This window comes from Anastrepha ludens, chromosome 2, assembly GCF_028408465.1.
Source record: "Anastrepha ludens isolate Willacy chromosome 2, idAnaLude1.1, whole genome shotgun sequence".
Taxonomy (NCBI): Eukaryota; Metazoa; Arthropoda; class Insecta; order Diptera; family Tephritidae; genus Anastrepha; species Anastrepha ludens.
In genome coordinates this window covers 178,348,636-178,366,631 of record NC_071498.1, presented here as the reverse complement: position 1 = coordinate 178,366,631, position 17,996 = coordinate 178,348,636, and positions in this window count along the sequence as shown.

Here is a 17,996-nt window from a genome sequence, read left to right as displayed (position 1 = left end):
AGTTTGTATATCAAATGAAAGAGGATACACTTGGCTATTAGATAAATGTTTATTTACTTTTCAACTTTGTTATTCTTTCTCTTTTCTAAGAGCGTGTTTGAATTTGTGCCTTAAGTGTCTAGCTATCGGGTGTTTTTTTAGCTACATGTGAACTATCGATATCGATCATTATGGTTTGACAGTTGAGAGTGGGAAACTGTGTTGACATTTCTGTTCAGTAAGGTAAGGACCTTAAACGATTCGTGATGACTTGTCACATCACAAGCCGTTTGAGGTCAGAGCAACGCTTCCAAATTGTGGAAATTTACCTTGAAAAAAAAAAAAAAAAATCTGTTCGCGAAGTTCATTGTCGAAATGTCGTTCTGAACTTGTTGATCTTTGTCCTTCGACTACCTGGAAAATTTTCTTGGCTTATGCCAGATATCATATATAAAAAGTAAATGCCATTATTATCTATCCGATTATATTGGGTTGTTCGGAAATTAATTTCGGTTTTTCCCGACAGAGGATTTAATTGTATTTTGTCACAGCCATCTTCGCACTTAAGTCGCATTGTCATTATATGTTTTTGCCAGCTGATATAGCATTGTGTAAATAAGTTCAATTGATTTTACGCAGTAGTTTTTGGTCGGCGCCCTTTTAAATATGGAGAGCAATAAGCAGCCTTTTCCTCATATTTTACTTTTTAAATACAGAAAAGGTAAAAGCGCTGTTCCAGGCAGAAATATATTAACTGTTGTGTATAGAGAAGATGTGTTGATAATACGTCTGTGCCAGAACTGGTTTACAAAATTTTGATCCGGCAATTTTGATAACGAAGATGCACTATGTTCTGGAAGGCCGGGTGAAGCTGATAAAGATGCGATAAAGGCATTCGTTGATGCAAACCGGCAAATAACAACAGGTGAGATCGCTGAGAGGTTAAATTTATCGAATTTTACTGTTTATTAGCCTGGTCTGGCTTTAACCTCGAAGCTCGATATAGGGGTTCCCCAAGTCCTCACGAAGAGAAACTTATATCGTCGCGTTGACGTCTGTCCTATACTCCTCAAACGTCCCGAAAATGATCCATTTTTGAAACGCATCATTACTGGGGTCGAAAAATGGGTTGTACAAGGTGGCGCAAAAGTAACCTTCCGATGTTTTTTGGCTGTAATTTAAAAAAAAATATGAAAAACTTTGATTCTTCTTGAGGATTATTTTTATTTGGTCTTTTAATTTTTTTTACATCAAGTCGAGAATATGATGTCATGTAAATGGCCGCCGCCACAGTTGATTGCCATTTGAGCCCTTTTTATGGCATTTTCCATCACTTTGGCCAAAACTTCAGGCGATAGGTCCTCACTTTATTGACGGATATTGTCTTTAAGAGCTGCAAGAGTCTGAGGCTTGTTGACATAAACCCGCGACTTCAAAAAGCCCCACAAAAAGAAGTCTGGAGAGGTCAAATCAGGCGATCTTGCTGGCCAGTGCAAATCGCCAAAACGGGAGATTAGGCGCCCGGGAAATGCATTATTCAGCACATCGGTTGTGCCGTTGCACCGTCCTGTTGGAACCACATGTTTTCCATTCCCAATTTACCAAGTTGCGGCAAAAAGAACTCGTTGATCATTGCTCTGTAGCGCTCACCATTCACAGTAACCGTTGGGCCCGCGACGTCTTCAAAGAAAAAAGGTCCGATGACTCCTCCAGCGAAAACAGCACACCATACAGTGACTTTGAGCGGGTGTAATGGCTCTTCGTGGGTTACACACGGATTTTCAGTGCCCCAGGAGCGTAAGTTTTGCTTATTTACGTACCCGATAAGATGGAAATAGGCCTCTCGTGTTGTGCCAGTCTCTTCGAGGCGAGCGGCTAAACGTTGCAGTGTTTCACCAGTAGGCGTTGGACGGCGAGGAAATCTGCGACGAAATTCATGTTGTGCCAAAGTCACCGACCGATTATTGGTCAAATAAATAGTCAGCAATATTCCGCGTTCTGGAGCAGTGTAGCGTAACATTGTTTATTAACGTGTATTTCGCATTTGTTTACTACACAAATGTCAAAACAGAACTGACATTAGGGGCCAATCGCAAAATGTATAGCATTTTCTGATAGGAGGATTACTTTAGCGCCACCTGTTATACCTATATTATAACAATGTCAAATGCAAGAGATTATGGAGCAGGAAAGATGAACCGGTTCAAAGAATTGCAAAAGCCGATATCCATGCCAATACTATCTGTTTGGTGGGATGTTAAAGGAGTAATTGAATTTTTATGAGTCTAAGCTACTTGAATAAAATTAGCATTTCTTTAGAACTGCTTTCATAAAGTAGAGGAAATTAATTTAATCCTACACCTATTCTCCCTTTAAATGTGCAAAATTTTTAACCAAACGCCGTTTTGGCAGTAATCCTGAAAACATTCACAGCATTAGCACATAAAATTAGCACGTTGTTATTGTTTGGTATTGTAATGGAATTCCGAAATGTGAAAACTGTAATTAAACTGCAATTGCTCACATGAAAAAGCCATTATACCCACTGCCATTGGCGTTTATCACCGACGTTTCGTTGCTTTTCGTTATTTTTCCTTTTATTTGTTTACGCCTGCAACAGTCAACAAACTGTAAACCCAACAAGCGGACTTGCAACAATCGCCTGGCAGCAGCTACGTCAGCATTAATAGCAGCGGCAGCGGCAGCGACACCATTTACTATTCACCACTTGCCAACCACTGGCCCTGGCAGTGGCAACGGTTGTGGCTTTTTAGTGGTCACTTTAAAGCAATGAGGTTGGGGTAGCGCCTCACCAGAAGATTTTATTAAAGGCGGACCAAGGGATGACTACTGTGGGGCTCAGAGCCTCGTGCATAATTACATAAATACATTCTCTTAACTAAACTATTTTAAATAGTGAATTGTGCTGAACGATATAATCTACTAATTTAAAAATTATTAAAGTCGGAGTATTTGTATTTCAAAATTGTCCATTTGTTATGGCAAAGTCGTCGTAGTCACTTAATTTGATTTTGATTTTGATCTCGTGAACAAAAAAGTTATACACGTAATTAAGATTCCAGATCGCGGTTCTATAGATGCCCATAAAGAAAGGAATGATTTTAAACTAATTAATTGGTTATAATAATGCGATTTAAGTCAAATATGCGCCGTTTTGTTCGATGACGAGTTCCCAACGAGATGCCAACTTCATAATGCCCCTCTTATAGAAGCTCGCTTCCCTATTGTCAAAAAACTCGGAGAGCCAATTTTCACAGGACTCTCTTGAGGACAACTTCCGACTACCAAGCTCGTTCGCCATGGACAGAAATAGGTGGTAATCACTTGGTGCGAGATCCGGACTATACGGTGGATGCAAAAGAACCTCCCATCCGAGCTCCCGGAGCTTCTGGCGCGTCACCAAAGATGTGTGTGGCCTGGCGTTGTCCTCTGCATGAGTGCTGCATTCAAGCGGTCCAGTTGTTGGCAGTACAGATCCGAATTGAGCGTTTGGCCATAGGGGAGCAGCTCATAGTGGATGATTCCCTGCCAATCCCACCAAACACACAGAAGAACCTTCCTGGCCGTCAATCCAGGCTTGGCCACCGTCTGGGCAGCTTCACCGCTTTTCGACCACGACCGTTTGTGCTTCACGTTGTCGTAAGTGACCCACTTTTCATCGCCAGTCACCATCCGCTTCAAAAACGGGTCGATTTTGTTGCGATTCAGAAGCGATTCGCATGCATCCATACGGGCAAAAATGTTTTTTTGCGTCAAGTCGTGTGGCACCCATACATCGAGCTTCTTTTTGAATCCAAGCTTCTTCAAATGGTTTATAACGGTTTGATGACTCATGCCCAGCTCTTGGGCGATGCTACGGCTGCTACTATGCCGGCCTCTTTCGATCAATTCAGCGATTTTATCGCAATTTTCGACGACAGGCCTTCCGGACCGTGGCGCATCTTCGATCACCTCTGCACCAGGACGAAAACGTTGAAACCATCGTTGTGCGGTGGAAACATTACATCGAAAGAAGGCGCGTAGCAACGAAAAAGTGCCAGAGAAAGAAAAGAGAGTCTATGAAAAAAGAGACAGAAAACCTATGCATACATTTCAGCGCAACCAAATTCGCCAATTTCATAAAAAAATTAAGGCGGATAAGCGCGGATTTCAACAGAGGACAAATATATGCAAGAACAAAAGCAGCAATATATGTACTACAGGGGGTAGTAGAAAGGTAGGTCGAGTAGTTTAAAGATCTGCTGAGTGCTGGTGAGATTGGTGATTTTACTTATATTATTACATGCAAACAACGACGCAGCTCAAGACCATGCTGACGAGTGACCGCCCACAATACAAGAAATACTGGATGCAATCAACAATAAAAAAAAACTTCAAATCGCTTATGGAAGACAATATTATATAATAACTGTGTTCCTTAAAAACGCAAGTGCCGGGTTCATTGAAAAGATGCGTCACCTGACAACATTGACTTGGAACAATGAACACTGCCAGGCGACTGGAAACAGCAGTAATACCCCCTATTCACAAGAAAGGCGATAAAACCAACTGTAAAAACTATCGCACGATTTCCCTTCTTAATACAACTTATAAAATCTTCACAAGGATTCTAAACAAAAGCCTTATAGGCCACGCAGAAAGAGTTCTTCCGGAACATCAACGCGAATTTCGATCTGGAAGGCCAACCATATACCACATTTCTTCTCTCCAACAGTCCGTGGAGAAATATATTGAGCACAACGTTGGACTGCACATGCTGGTTTTTGATATTAAGCAAGCTTTCAATAGCATCAACAGCATGGCTAATACCACAATATTTCATAAATGTGAAATCCCAGACAAACTAAGACTAGAGATAATGATTTTGAAAGTTTACACTCTCATCTATGTACAATCTCCAACCTTAGGCTATGCTGTGCCATCGATGCAGTAAGTGACGCAAAAAGGATTGAGCATACCTATATGCTATTAAACGAAACTTCGTGGACGTTAATTCGAATGAAAAATACTCAAACAAATTTTTCGAGCTGTCAAAGATTACGGCGAGTGGTGCATAAGGTCGACTGACGAGCTAGACCAGCGGTGCACAGATGACTGGGTCATATAACAAGAACACGTACCGTCCGTAGGAGGGCGCAAAAGAAAATTGTAGAAGCCAAAGTGTTTGACACTAGAGCAAGAGGAAGACCGAGAACAAGATGGGCCGACGAACTATAGAGGGGGTCAATAAACTTGAGAAAATAAATTGAAAAAAAGTCGCAAGCGATCGAGATGTATGAAGGTCCCACGTAAAGCAGGTCAAAGCTCACAAAGAGCTGTAGTACCAAAATACAGGGTTTGATTGAAAAGTAATGAGCCTTATTTTTTTAAGCAGTTTTATTAAACCTTTTGGCTTATACAACTAATATTCTGCAAAATAGGATACTTGAGCGTCAATACACCGCTGGTAGCGTTCCTTCCACTGCAGGAAACATTTTTTAAACTCATCAGCCGGAATCGCGTTCAATTCGGCTGTCACAGTTTTTTGGATCGCCTCGATGGAGTCGAAATGCCTCCCTTTCAGCTTTCTTTTCAGGCGCGGGAACAAGAAGAAGTTCAGAGGGAACAGGTCTGGGCTGTAGGGAGGGTGGGGAAGTACCGGAACCCCCAACTTGGCCAATGTAGAGGTGCAGAGGAAGGCGGTGTGCGCCGGCGCATTGTCGTGATGAAGGGTCCAATTGTTGACGAGGTCGGGCCGAACCCCACCGTTTTACCTGGGCACTGGACAGAGATTGGTCCCCGTAAGCATCCTCGAGTAGCCCAATGGTTTCGGTACTCGTTTTGTTTAGCTTTACGCAAAATTTGATCGAGTAACGTTGCTCCAACGATCGCTGCATTTTCGCCACTGCAAAATCCTAACACACTTTTAAAACAGCTTTCACGCGCGGAGCGATGATGACTGCACCGCTGTTGCCAGCGAACTGGGACCGGTGTCTAGTGGAAGGGGAAGGTCCAACGATCATTTTCCCCCACCAGCCGATTCGCTTGATCGCTTGGCAGACGATCCGCGCGGGAAGGCTCATTACTTTTCAATCAAACCCTGTAAGGCGATGATGAAGGCAACACCTCTTTAACATTTACTCAAAATAAAATTTTTCAAGAGTCTATTATAATATTCAATAGACTTGCAATTTTTAATAAATGGTAAATCAGAAAAGTAATTTTTATGAATTGGCTATAAATTTTGCAGAAACAAAGTTTATGATAGATCACTCGATAGAGAGTGAAATCCGGTTCAAGTACTTAGGCTGCTGGTTAAATCACGATTGCAATCGGGATAAGGAAATAAGGTTCCGAGTCGAGATAGCCAGAAATGATTTTTTTAAATACGCCAAAGTTCTAAATAACCAAGAATTGAATATAAAATTGCGGTTACGATGTATGAAGTGATACGTGTGAAATATGTGGGTCTTTACTATTGTTTGGAGTAGAAACATGTACTCTGAAAGGAAGCAATAAACAAAACAGTGGCCTGCTCAACAAAATAAAAGAGCTATTACCAACTGAATATAACAATTTTTTAAGATCCTATTTATCCGATCGCTTCTTTCGAATTGAATACGACGACACGTATTCCGACCTGTTTAAAGTTGGTGTTCGTTTTGGGGTCCATCCTTTTCATGAAGTATAAAACGCTTTACAGAAAAATCTTATCTGTATCAAATATGGGGTCAGTGACTGTAAGTGACATATATGTATAAGCATGACTGCTTAAATACATTCATATCACAAATCGATCGAAGGGGCGCTACGTACTTTAGTAAACGTATAGACGGTATTTTTCACTGGTTCGCTATACGTACTTGAATATAACTCGAAAAGTTTGGGGAATCCCATTATTTATGTAACTTTCAGCGATTACTGAGAGTAGTCTCAGCTATTAATGAAAAAAAAGGGATTCGAGTGAGGATGTTTTTCAGAAATGTCAAAAAATATTTTTTTTTTCTCAAAATTAAAAAAATAATACATTTCTTCGAAACATTTTTTTATTCTTTCCAAAAAATTTCCAAATAAAGTTTGTTTTACTTCTTCCAAAAATTTTTTGCTTCAAAATTTTCCAAAAAAATGTTTGCTTTTTTTGAATTTAAAAAAAAAAGTTGTAATTTCATTTTCCAAAAAAAAGTATTTAAGTGCATTTCAACCACAAAAATTGATAAAAGAGCTAAAAAGAAACTAAGCTATTTCTCTTTAAAAAAGTTTATACCAAAATTTTTGACAATAAATAAATCTCAAAATTATTAGTTTTATTTAACATTTTTTTATTTTCTTGCTATACTATGTAAGTCTACAAATTAACCAATTTCCAGAAAAATTTACTACTCTTGTCCAAAATATTTGCATCACTTGACTTGTAGTCATCGAGTTACGCTGAATTTCGATATTAAGTATAAGAAGAATTGGAGCCAAGAATTGCGAGCAAAATTTGATTAATAAGTTAAGCTAAGCCGTTCCAGTTTGTGGTATGAAACCTCATGGCATGTTGCCTCTTAAATGGAGCTCTGTTATCATCTGCAAGGTTTGCAAGATCTTATATCTACTATACTTGCAGTTCTAGATGGAGTGAAGTGTATTTTAAAAGATATCAACTAAAAATATTTTTGAATGTATTTTAAAATGCATAAATTGGATATTTTCTCAACTATATTTTCGGTCCTCGAAATATGTTTGACACTCTCAGGAAAACCAACGAACGGGCATGAAGTACAATTGACTCTTCTGAAATATGTTCAACGATTACTGTAAATCGAGGTGCGGCATCTAAGTTTAGAGAGCTGTGTCCTTCGTGAATATGTTTGAGAAATGATAACCTTACTTCACTTACCGTTGTTTGAACTTGCCACCACGTTAGTTCTTCAAACTAAAAGTAATTTTTTAGTGGTGTCATGATAAGTGCATTGCACAAATTACAAGCCGGAGTTTACTGTCCCTCATTCAGAGCGACGCCAGAGAATAGAAACGTGGGAGTTCACACGACAGTCACGTCTACGCTACCGAAATTACCCGGATTTATATCCGGCCAAGGACTGTCTTTCTAGCAGTATTCCCTGTACATGAATCGTGAATGTTTATGCAGCTATAACAACAACAAGGGCGTAGGATTGCCACTGAAGAACAGACCTGGCTATTTTGCGTATGTCTCCGAATCAAAGACACAAAGTTAACAATGGAGTAGGGTGGGAAGTGGCTAACGAAAGCGAAGATGCCCCAGCCGCAATTGACGGCTTTTGGGTCGTTTCCTTCAGATCTCTCATCAACCAGTGACAGTGACTGCAGCGCTGAAACTGCAGCATTCACAATTTCCCTATGCGGCTCGAACTTGTCGTTAGAACGTCTGGATCTTGCACCCACCTTATAGCCTCAATATCGGCCCCTGAGACCTTTTCTTCCCAACGAAACTCATACGAGTAACGGTGGTGTCATGAAGAACGAGAAATCTGAAACTATGGTGCAGAATGGATTAATTTCGGTGGGTTAGCAAAGATGCTTCGAATGGGGGGAAACGTAGGGATAATTGTTTACAGTTAGAGAGAGCCTATTGTGAAGATTGATACTCGAATTTTTGATTGACTTATGTCTGAATGATTTACATTGGGCCTTCTCTCATACGGCAACGATTACCTAAACGCTCAGTTTTCGATATAAATAAAAAATTTGTAATATTATACTTTGAAAATTTTAGATATAAAGTCTGTGTAAGTGATGAGCCCATCATAAAATTAAATTTTTATCAACTGCGTTCAGTGTTACAAATATAATATTAAATTTTTGAATGAGCAATAAAATAAGTATCTAAAGACGTTAACGGTTATTTTTGAAAAAAAAACACATTTTATTTAATATTATTTTATGGCTATCAATTTAAAGCCAATGAAACATTACATGAAACTTTTCTATAATCCCCTTAATGAATTTCTGGTCTCGCCAGTGCTTGCACTTGTTGTTGTTGCTATCGCTGTTTTTGGCACGTCTGAAGTTGGCTGCAATGAAATCAATTCGTATTTAATAACGAATGAAGGTTGCCAGATTTGGATATGCATCGGTCGTCACTGTCTCAATGCGATGCGGGCGCAAAAAATGCCTGGCATGGCAGTTGCTGGCCAACAAACTAACCAACGAGCTGTGGCGGAATAGGGAATGGGAAGGCGATTAAATCTGTGTTGCATGTTTGCATAACAATGAGTTAAGTCTTACGGTGCAGCAGCTTTAGGGATTTGGAGGAAAGCGAAAGGGGGAGGCGCGGCGTAGCTGTGGTGTGGCTGACAGCTCCGTTGGCAAAGCTAAGCGACTTTGCTGGTAGCAGAACATTAGTTGTCGTGTGGCACGTTGTCAGCGCGGCTTTGAATGTATCTGCCTCTGTTTAAGTTACAAAATGCCAAGGTGACGTGGATGCACGAGGGACACATCCACATTTAAATACGCACACTCACACTCACATACACACACATGCAAATCGCTTTTGATGTAATGACACGAGTGTGAGTGGAAGTGGGGCAAAGTGCGTATATGCATTTCCTAGAAAATTGCGTCACAAAGATAAAGCGATAAAGTAAAATCGATGTGATGTGCTTTGGACAACCAACTCGGCTCGACGTTATTAGCAAATCTCAAACGGAAAGGTGCTGCAAAGGAGTGCAAAGAAAACGAAAGTAGTTTGTGTGAAAAATGCGGCGAGTGCTTAGTCCTGGTTCGGTGAGTTGCTAGTCGTAAGCTGTGTGGCTAGCACACAGAACGAGTTGAGCTTTGGTAATTTTGGCCCAATATACTTTGGACCTAATTCTTGTGTACTATTTTTGACGAAATGGCTAGATTTGTAGCTGGTACTGCTTGTACGCCTTCTTGCTGTTGTTGTTGTGTTACATACATACATACATACACACTTAGTTATTGCTGGTATTCTTGTCGCTCTTGCTGGTAATGGCACTGCTTGAAATTTCGTTTTTGCTGGCTTAATGTTGACGACTGGCAATCGTGTTTGGCATCTCACTCAACATGTTTCAAGGCACTAACTTAGCCATGAAGCAACGCACACTCACACACTTCCACTGCTTGACATTACGAGCGAACTTTGTAGTTGTTAGTTGCGCGTAGCCAATGGATGTTTAGCACTTCAAAATGCTCAGTGCAGCAGCCGTTTTAACATTTATGAACCATGAGAAGAGCGCTCATAAAGTGATGCACGGGCAATTGGTAGCCGAAAACGACCAAAATGCGTAACATTGACTTCGGTGGGGGTATTAAGTGGCAGTCAACTTTAATGGGATTTTCGCAATGGCGGTGCTATGCAGATTTTACTTAAGTGAACATTTTGATAGTTACCAGTTTAAAGAGTTATACAAATGTTTTCATGCCTAAGTATATTAAAATTTTTTTTGTGCAGAGGATTTGACTTAATTAAGTGATTACATTAAATTCAAAGTCTTTCAGATTTTACTAGGTTTAATCGAAATACGGCTCTTAACATTTATGTGTGAAAATTAAATCATTTAAATGTCCGTAATGAGCCAATCTATAGGTAAAATCCACCAAAAAGTCGATCCATGAATGCCAAATTGTTGTAAGCATCAAAATATCGATGTTGAAGGTTGTTTAACAACGCTTTGCGCTACAGCAGCAACATAACATCTAGTTCTTCACCCGCCAGTCCTTGTTCTGTCGTCGATAGAATCAGTTTCTTCAAATTTTGCCACCAACGTGTGAATTTTTGATTGTCGTCCGATGATTATTTCCACAAAAAAGAAAATCACGAATTTTGCGACAGGAACAGCATATTAAAGATCGACCATTTTCACAATAAGTTTGACATCTGACTACTTGGCAAATGTCAAACATGATTTAAAAAATGGTGCCGTCTAGAAATTATTCACAACTGACATCTATATATCTCTCTCTTTATATATCTCTCTCTTTGTCTTGTCGCTATTTGGAGTCGGCTCTCCTTGTCCTCAGGTTAGGTTCCTCTACTCTGCTTCGTCATATCCTCTCTTATGTTCCTTTATTTGTATGTATGTGTGTATGTTATATTCTTATATACATATATACAATGGGTACTTATAACTAGTAGAACGTATGACTAGAACATTGATATGTTGTCAGTAGGAGTTATTTAAAATAAGTATATGATGCGGCCGCCGTAGCCGAATGGGTTGGTGCGTGACTATTCGGAATTCACAGACAGAACGTAGGTTCGAATCTCGACGAAACACCAATGTTAAGAAAAACATTTTTCTAATAGCGGTCGCCCCTCGGCAGGCAATGGCAAACCTCTGAGTGTATTTCTGCCATGAAAAAGCTCCTCATAAAAAATATTGCTGTTCGGAGTCGGCTTTGAAACTGTAGGTCCCTCCATTTGTGGAACAACATCAAGACGCACACCACAAATAGGAGGAGGAGCTCGGAGGAGCTATATATATATGATTTCTCTACATTTTTAATTCAAGGGAAGATGCAAACTATAACTGAAAATATGAGTACGCACAAAATATTATTAATTAAACTCAAAAGTGTAGTTATGAAAATTCATTTAAAATCATTTCTCTAGACTTGAGACAGCAGGATAAATATTTATACAAAACTGTACAGGAAGGCGGTAGAAAGTACATACTTAGGGGGACCTGGTAGTCTAGAAATTTCGAAATATCGATTTTTTGTTTTTTCGATATTTCGAAAGTATGCTCTCATAAGAATATACTGTGAAATTTTCATGCGGAAATTTCTCATAGTATAGCTTCTACAGCCCATTAATTAGGTAGAGAGCGGTCCGCGTGCTCCTGTACCTCAAACTTTAAACTCATTTATCTCAAAACGACTTTTTTTGGCCTGGTCTTGTCAAAAAAAAAAAAAAACTATTTAACCACACCGTCTGAAAGCTTAATATGTTATTCAAAACATCAATCGCTATCGCCCGTACTAGAATCATATTATTATTTCAAATATTTCGTATATTTTTGAAAAAGAACTGAAAAAAACCCGACTTCTAGAGTGTAAAATTCAAAACCGCGCCATATTGTGAATTTTTGTTTTTTGTTTTCTGTTCATACTGATTAATAATTTTTGGTGTTCAGGCAATACCAATAAATCCGACGCCAGAATGGATAGCACTTTATAGGACGCCCAAGCACTAGCCAGGAAACGGAAATAAGCGCCAAAAAATAGGCACAAAAAAAAACGCCAAAAAAATTGCGACCCAAAAACGCCCTAGTAGGCACCAAGGAAATATAACGCCAAAAAATAGGCACCAAAAATATATTTCCTACCAGTTTGCACCAACAATCAAGCGCCAAAAAGTAGGCAGTGTTATTTCTCACTAGAAATTAGCAACCACAAGGAAAAACTCAGGAAAAATAGCCTAAAGTGTATCTTTCTCTCTCCTTTTCCTCATGTTATATCTTTTTTCTCTCTCGCGCAACGAAAATTCCCAAAACGTTGCATGAATTTTATTTTTTTTTATTGTAAAAAAATTCATGAAAATACTCCAAATTTTCGAGCCCTTAAAAATTTTAATTTTTGTTGTTCTTATTCTTCTTTTTTTCTTCTTAGCCTCACAGACCTTGGTGAATCATTGTTTCATTCACAACCATGTGCCATCTCCTCATATCCAAAGCCACATCTTTCCAACGCCTCACGTTTAACTTCTTATGATCTGTCTCCACATCCTTTAGCCTTTACTTCTAAGGCATCATCTACTTTGATCTCCAACCGGTCACAATTCAAGCGCTTTTCGTATTGCTCGTTATTTGGATATTCTCATAACGCGTCCAAGCTATCTTATCTTCTGACACTATATGAACCTTATCACGGCTTCGCTTTTGATTAGTAGCTCCAACTCATGATTATATCTATCATCTATTCATTATCTGCTTAATGCCAGCAATTTTCAGCTTTACAACCGTAGGTGCGCACGGGGCGGATTAAAACTTTATAAATCGTGATTTCTTGCTCATGAGATAGCAATTTTGGTTTAAGCAGCTTCATATCCGAATTGTAGGATTTGTTAGCAGCTAAGACTCAGCCATTGATTGCTACTGATATTTTTATTTCTGGTATTTTGATACCAAAGTAGGTAAACTCTTACACATACAATCTCAAACGTGTATTGTCCGGTAGGTAGGCAGAATGCTCTGAATCGGAACTAGATCGAACCATGTAGTTCGTTTTCTCAATATTAATTCTCAGCCCAGTTTTCGGAATATTTTCCCTAGTTTTATAAACGCACTCTGCCGCTCATTCCTTTATGTCTGCAAGTATGCCATCTGCATATGTGAAAAGCTGGAACGATGTATTTATTGTAGATAGGTCCATTTGGACTTATTTTGATTATTGTTGCGTGTAAGACAAGGGTGAAAATCAAGTTTGACAAAGCGTCTTCCTACGGCTACTCCCGAATATGTGACATTTCCTTTCATTTTCGCCCTACTTTCATCAAAAGAAACCGTGCAGTATACTACTGTTTTAGAGATTATTGATGCTGCGGTTAGAGAATACGGGATTGGAAACTGCAAGCCGCAGAAAATTATGGGAGATTTTGAGAAGGCCATAAATCCTTGTGCAGACATATATCCTGGAACTGATTATTCTGGTTGCTTCTATCACTTTTACCAGTCTATGTATCGGAAAATCCAAGCCGAAGGATTGCAGGAGCAATATAATAATCCTAACAACAGAGAAAGAAAAATTGGGCCTCACACGCTCATGGCTCTAGCCTTTGTTCCCGAGGAGGATGTTGCATTGACTTTGGAATTTGTGGAGGATGAAATAGCAGAAGAAGAACTACTTCCTATAGTCGACTGCATCAAGGAATTTTACGTCATCGGTCGACCTGGTGGAGGACGAAGAAGAGCTGTACCTCCCAGATATCCAGTTTCGATATGGAACCACTATAAGTCTGTACGAGATGGACACGACAAGACAAATAACGCAAGTGAAGGATGACACAATCGTTTTCGTCTACTTGTGGGACTTATATTCAGCTTTAAAAGAAATCCAAAAAGAACAGGCGGATGTTGAAATTATGATAGCTGAACTTAGTTTGAGGCGATCTGTAAAAGCGGCACCAAAAAAAAAAAAATGGATAGAAGTCCAAAATCGCTTGCGGCCTATTGTATTACAATTCTGGCACTGTTTCCTCATATCTAACGTTATTGGCGCACAATATTGCTTTTTGATGGACTCCATTTTGATACTACGATTTACATATATTAATAAAATTCCTTTTACTATTTATTATTATTTCTTAACGGCGGGACTTGCATTTTCGGGAAAAAAGTTGTTGGGAAATAGGATTCGGGAAAAGAGACGAGAATCTTTTTTTCTAATGCTAAGAAACTTCCTCAATCTATATATTATATTTCCTCAGGTCGTTAAGGGGTTGAGGTGCTTATTATTTGCATTCTGCAAAAATAAAACCTAATGCAGTATAAAATACATCCTGATTTACTTTAGTTACACTAATTTTTGTATGCGCGCCTTATTGCTTACCCTTAATGTCGTTCAGGGGTTAAAGTGCTTATTAGAATCGCTTGAAAACAATGTCGTTAATTTAATTAATAATTAGTTTTCCTGCACTGCATAGTCACTTTCAACTTGTCAAACAGCTACGCTCGCCACGACTCCCTTCCATTAGAATCATAAGTCAAACTGCCATTCTTCTTCAACGGCAACACCACCAATGGGAACTTGGACTAAAATAATGTTCAAACCCCCAGTTAGTTAATAAACTTTACTCTTACAAAAGTGACGAGGGAAATTAACTTTATTTTGACAGTAAAAAATGATTGAATGAAAGAAAATGCTGAGGAATCGCAGAGAAAATAATCAAAAGAACAGCTACTGCACTTTTCCCTTCATAATGATGTCGAGCTGAAAAAAGAGCGAAAGTCAAAATGTAATAAAGAATGATGGCTTATTCAATGCAACATAAAAGCCACATCACTTTTGCCATTTCATTGAAATGGTCAAATTATGACTGAGTCAATGGCAAAAGAGCCAAATGGAATGCCAAATGCGGTGGGACACTGGTGAAACGCAAGCCAAGCACACAAATACATGAAGGCGAATCGATGAAGTGGTCCAATGAGCAGTGACCGGCGAGCAGTGAGTAGCGGGTGGTGTGAAGTATCGCCGCAAAATGAAGAGGGAGCAGCAAAAAAGGTCGACCAGGTGAATAGGATAACATAAAATTAGCTCAGCCGTTGGCGATTTACACATAATTTTTTATACGATTTCATTGCACACATACCTATGCATGTAGTTGTGGGCAGCATGTTTGCACATGGTACCGTTATAGCTGTCCTTGCTAGCTGGGTTTTTGTTGCCGTTGTTGTTGGTGATAATGCTGCTCCAGTCGAGTGCACACAAAAGGACCAACCAAGCGAGATTTCAATTAAAAAAAGGCACATACACCACTTTTGCCTAATAGAATATTTTTTGGCCCCTTTAGCTGTCGTACCTTTTTTTCTTATTTTACTTTTGAAATTTACATTTCAAGCCAAGTTCTCTTTTTTTCTATTTTTCGTTGCCAGTTCTGTTGGCGGTTTGCAGAAGAACCTCAATTCTGACTTAACCGACCCACAAAAAATAATCAAAGTTTACCGCGCGTTTAAAAATTCCACCTGAAATGTGAACCGACGCGCAGCCATGAATGTTTGGAGATTGGACGATGGACGGTGGACAGTGAGCGGTGGGTGGACGATGAGACGGTGTAACACACAATGGACTGTGGTAGTTTTGCATGGTGAGATAAAATAATTTGAGTTTTTGACGCAATGTGGAAAGTAGACAGTGATTTAGTTCCTAATAAAATATGAGTAATTCGTAACTAACTAACTTTATAATGAAGAGAAACTGGTTTCATGAAAAAAAGTTAGAACAGAGATGTATCTAAGTTTTTTATGTTTGTAACTCTAAAAAATAAGTATTGAAATTTTGGTGCACTTAACTATGAAGTGTTTTGTAGTTAGGCGATCTTAGCTAGACTTTGGGCTGCTTGGGTAGCCAGGTTGCGGATGACGGAAAAAGGCTTTGTCTATATGAGATGAACCTACCACCGATTGAGTTTGCGGCAGAAGTTAACGGCTCCAAAATGATGGACGGAGTAGGTGCAGGGATTTATTGCGCAGAGCTGGACATCAGGCGGCCAATTAAGCTCCCTGACCATTGTAGTATTCTTCAAGCAGAAGCCTTGTGGGAGGAAAGGCTGTGGAAATAGCATTAGCAAGGACATCGAGCAACTCCAAATGCAATACGCTCATATGAAATTTCATCTAAAGCCGTTCTTAGGGCCAGGGAAGCCATGAGGCCTAGCCGCAGACAGTCGGCTACACATCTATTGGGTACCCGGACATAAGGGCATTGCAGGAAACGATGAGATTGCCAAAAGCGCTGCTTACATACAATTCGAACAAGAAAACGATATATTGAAACCTTTAAATACGATATATAATGACACAGCTGCGAACATGAAAACACGGATACACAGGAGATGGAATAATCTAGCCACTTGTAAAACCGCGAAAATCATCTGTACACAAAATGCAGCCAAATACTCCAGATTTGAACTAGCCCTGTCTAGAGAGGAAAGCAAAACTATCGTAGGTATATTGACACGGTACGCTACATACAAGATGGGAATTGCAAACCTTGATAGCTGCAGATTTTGCAATGAACTAAAAGAGAGGGAAACTCTTTAACACCTTCTATGTTCTTGCCCTGCATTAGCTAGAGCCCGAATGGAATGTTTAGGAGCTCTACAATATGAGAGGTTAGAATGTCTCTCGGGGTTAGAGCTTCCGAGCTTACTTAGATTCGCAAAAGACGCAGGTTTATTACAAGAAGCTTACTACAAGGAAACGTAAGGGTCAAGCTCCATCTGGTACCGTTAAGGACCAATAGACAGACATCTATAGGTCTTTCAGCCAGCCAGGTCAACCTAACCTAACCTAACCTATGAGGTGAACAGCGGGGGACATGATCTTTATTTACACTATTTAAATGCATTTTAGATACAAAATTCGAAATTCAAAAATCCAGCTCGACAGACTATAACTACAACTTTTTTTATAAGAATTTTTTTACTTTTTACAGATCCATCAACATTTCAAGGAGAAATGATGCAAACCGTGGAGCAACTTTTTTTCCTTGTACTTTAGGTCACGTGATTTTTTATACACAAACTTTTTTAAAGAAGAATTAAAATAAATTTTTTTATAAAGTTTAACTACTAATAAACAAAATATGCAATTTTTTTATATATATTCCTATTGTCATCCCTTCTAAAAACAGTTTTTCTTTTAGCGCATTTTTGGTGCTGCTGGACGTATGTAACGCCTTAAGACAAATTATATACGAAAGAGTAGTGAGTAAGACAATATAATATAGGTATATAGGTACAACAAATAAAAAGATGTTGGAATCAGTGAGCAGAGATTTTTCTATATTATATTTGCTACATCTGCTTATTGCCACTTATAATACGTTCGAATATAACTAGATAATCTACTAACTAAATGTTTCGAGCAAAACTCCCAAGCGTTTTGGTTCAAGCTTCCAGAGATTGCAGTAGCTAAAGTAAATTAAGCTCTTCTTTGAACCAGAATTTTTTGATTCGGTTTCTGAGTCGCCTTCTTAGTGTTAAAAAATTGTCATATTTTCAATGGTCATTATGTGCGAAATATTCAAATTGTTGTGACTACAAGATATGGAAAGTTTCTCCTAAAATGCAATAAGGTAGGTGAAAATAATTTTCGCTACATTGTGGGTAAATAATTTAGCTCACATCACTCGAAAAATGTTAGAATAGATAAAGGATTTTTCAATAAGGGCGGGTAGATGTTGAAAGGGAATAAAATGGCGTTTGCTGTGTGGCATGTAGCGCCGTCCTGCCTGGAACCACATGTCGTCTAGGTCCATATGGTTCAATGTGGGCCATAAGAAATTGGAAGGGCCACCACGTCTACCGAAAA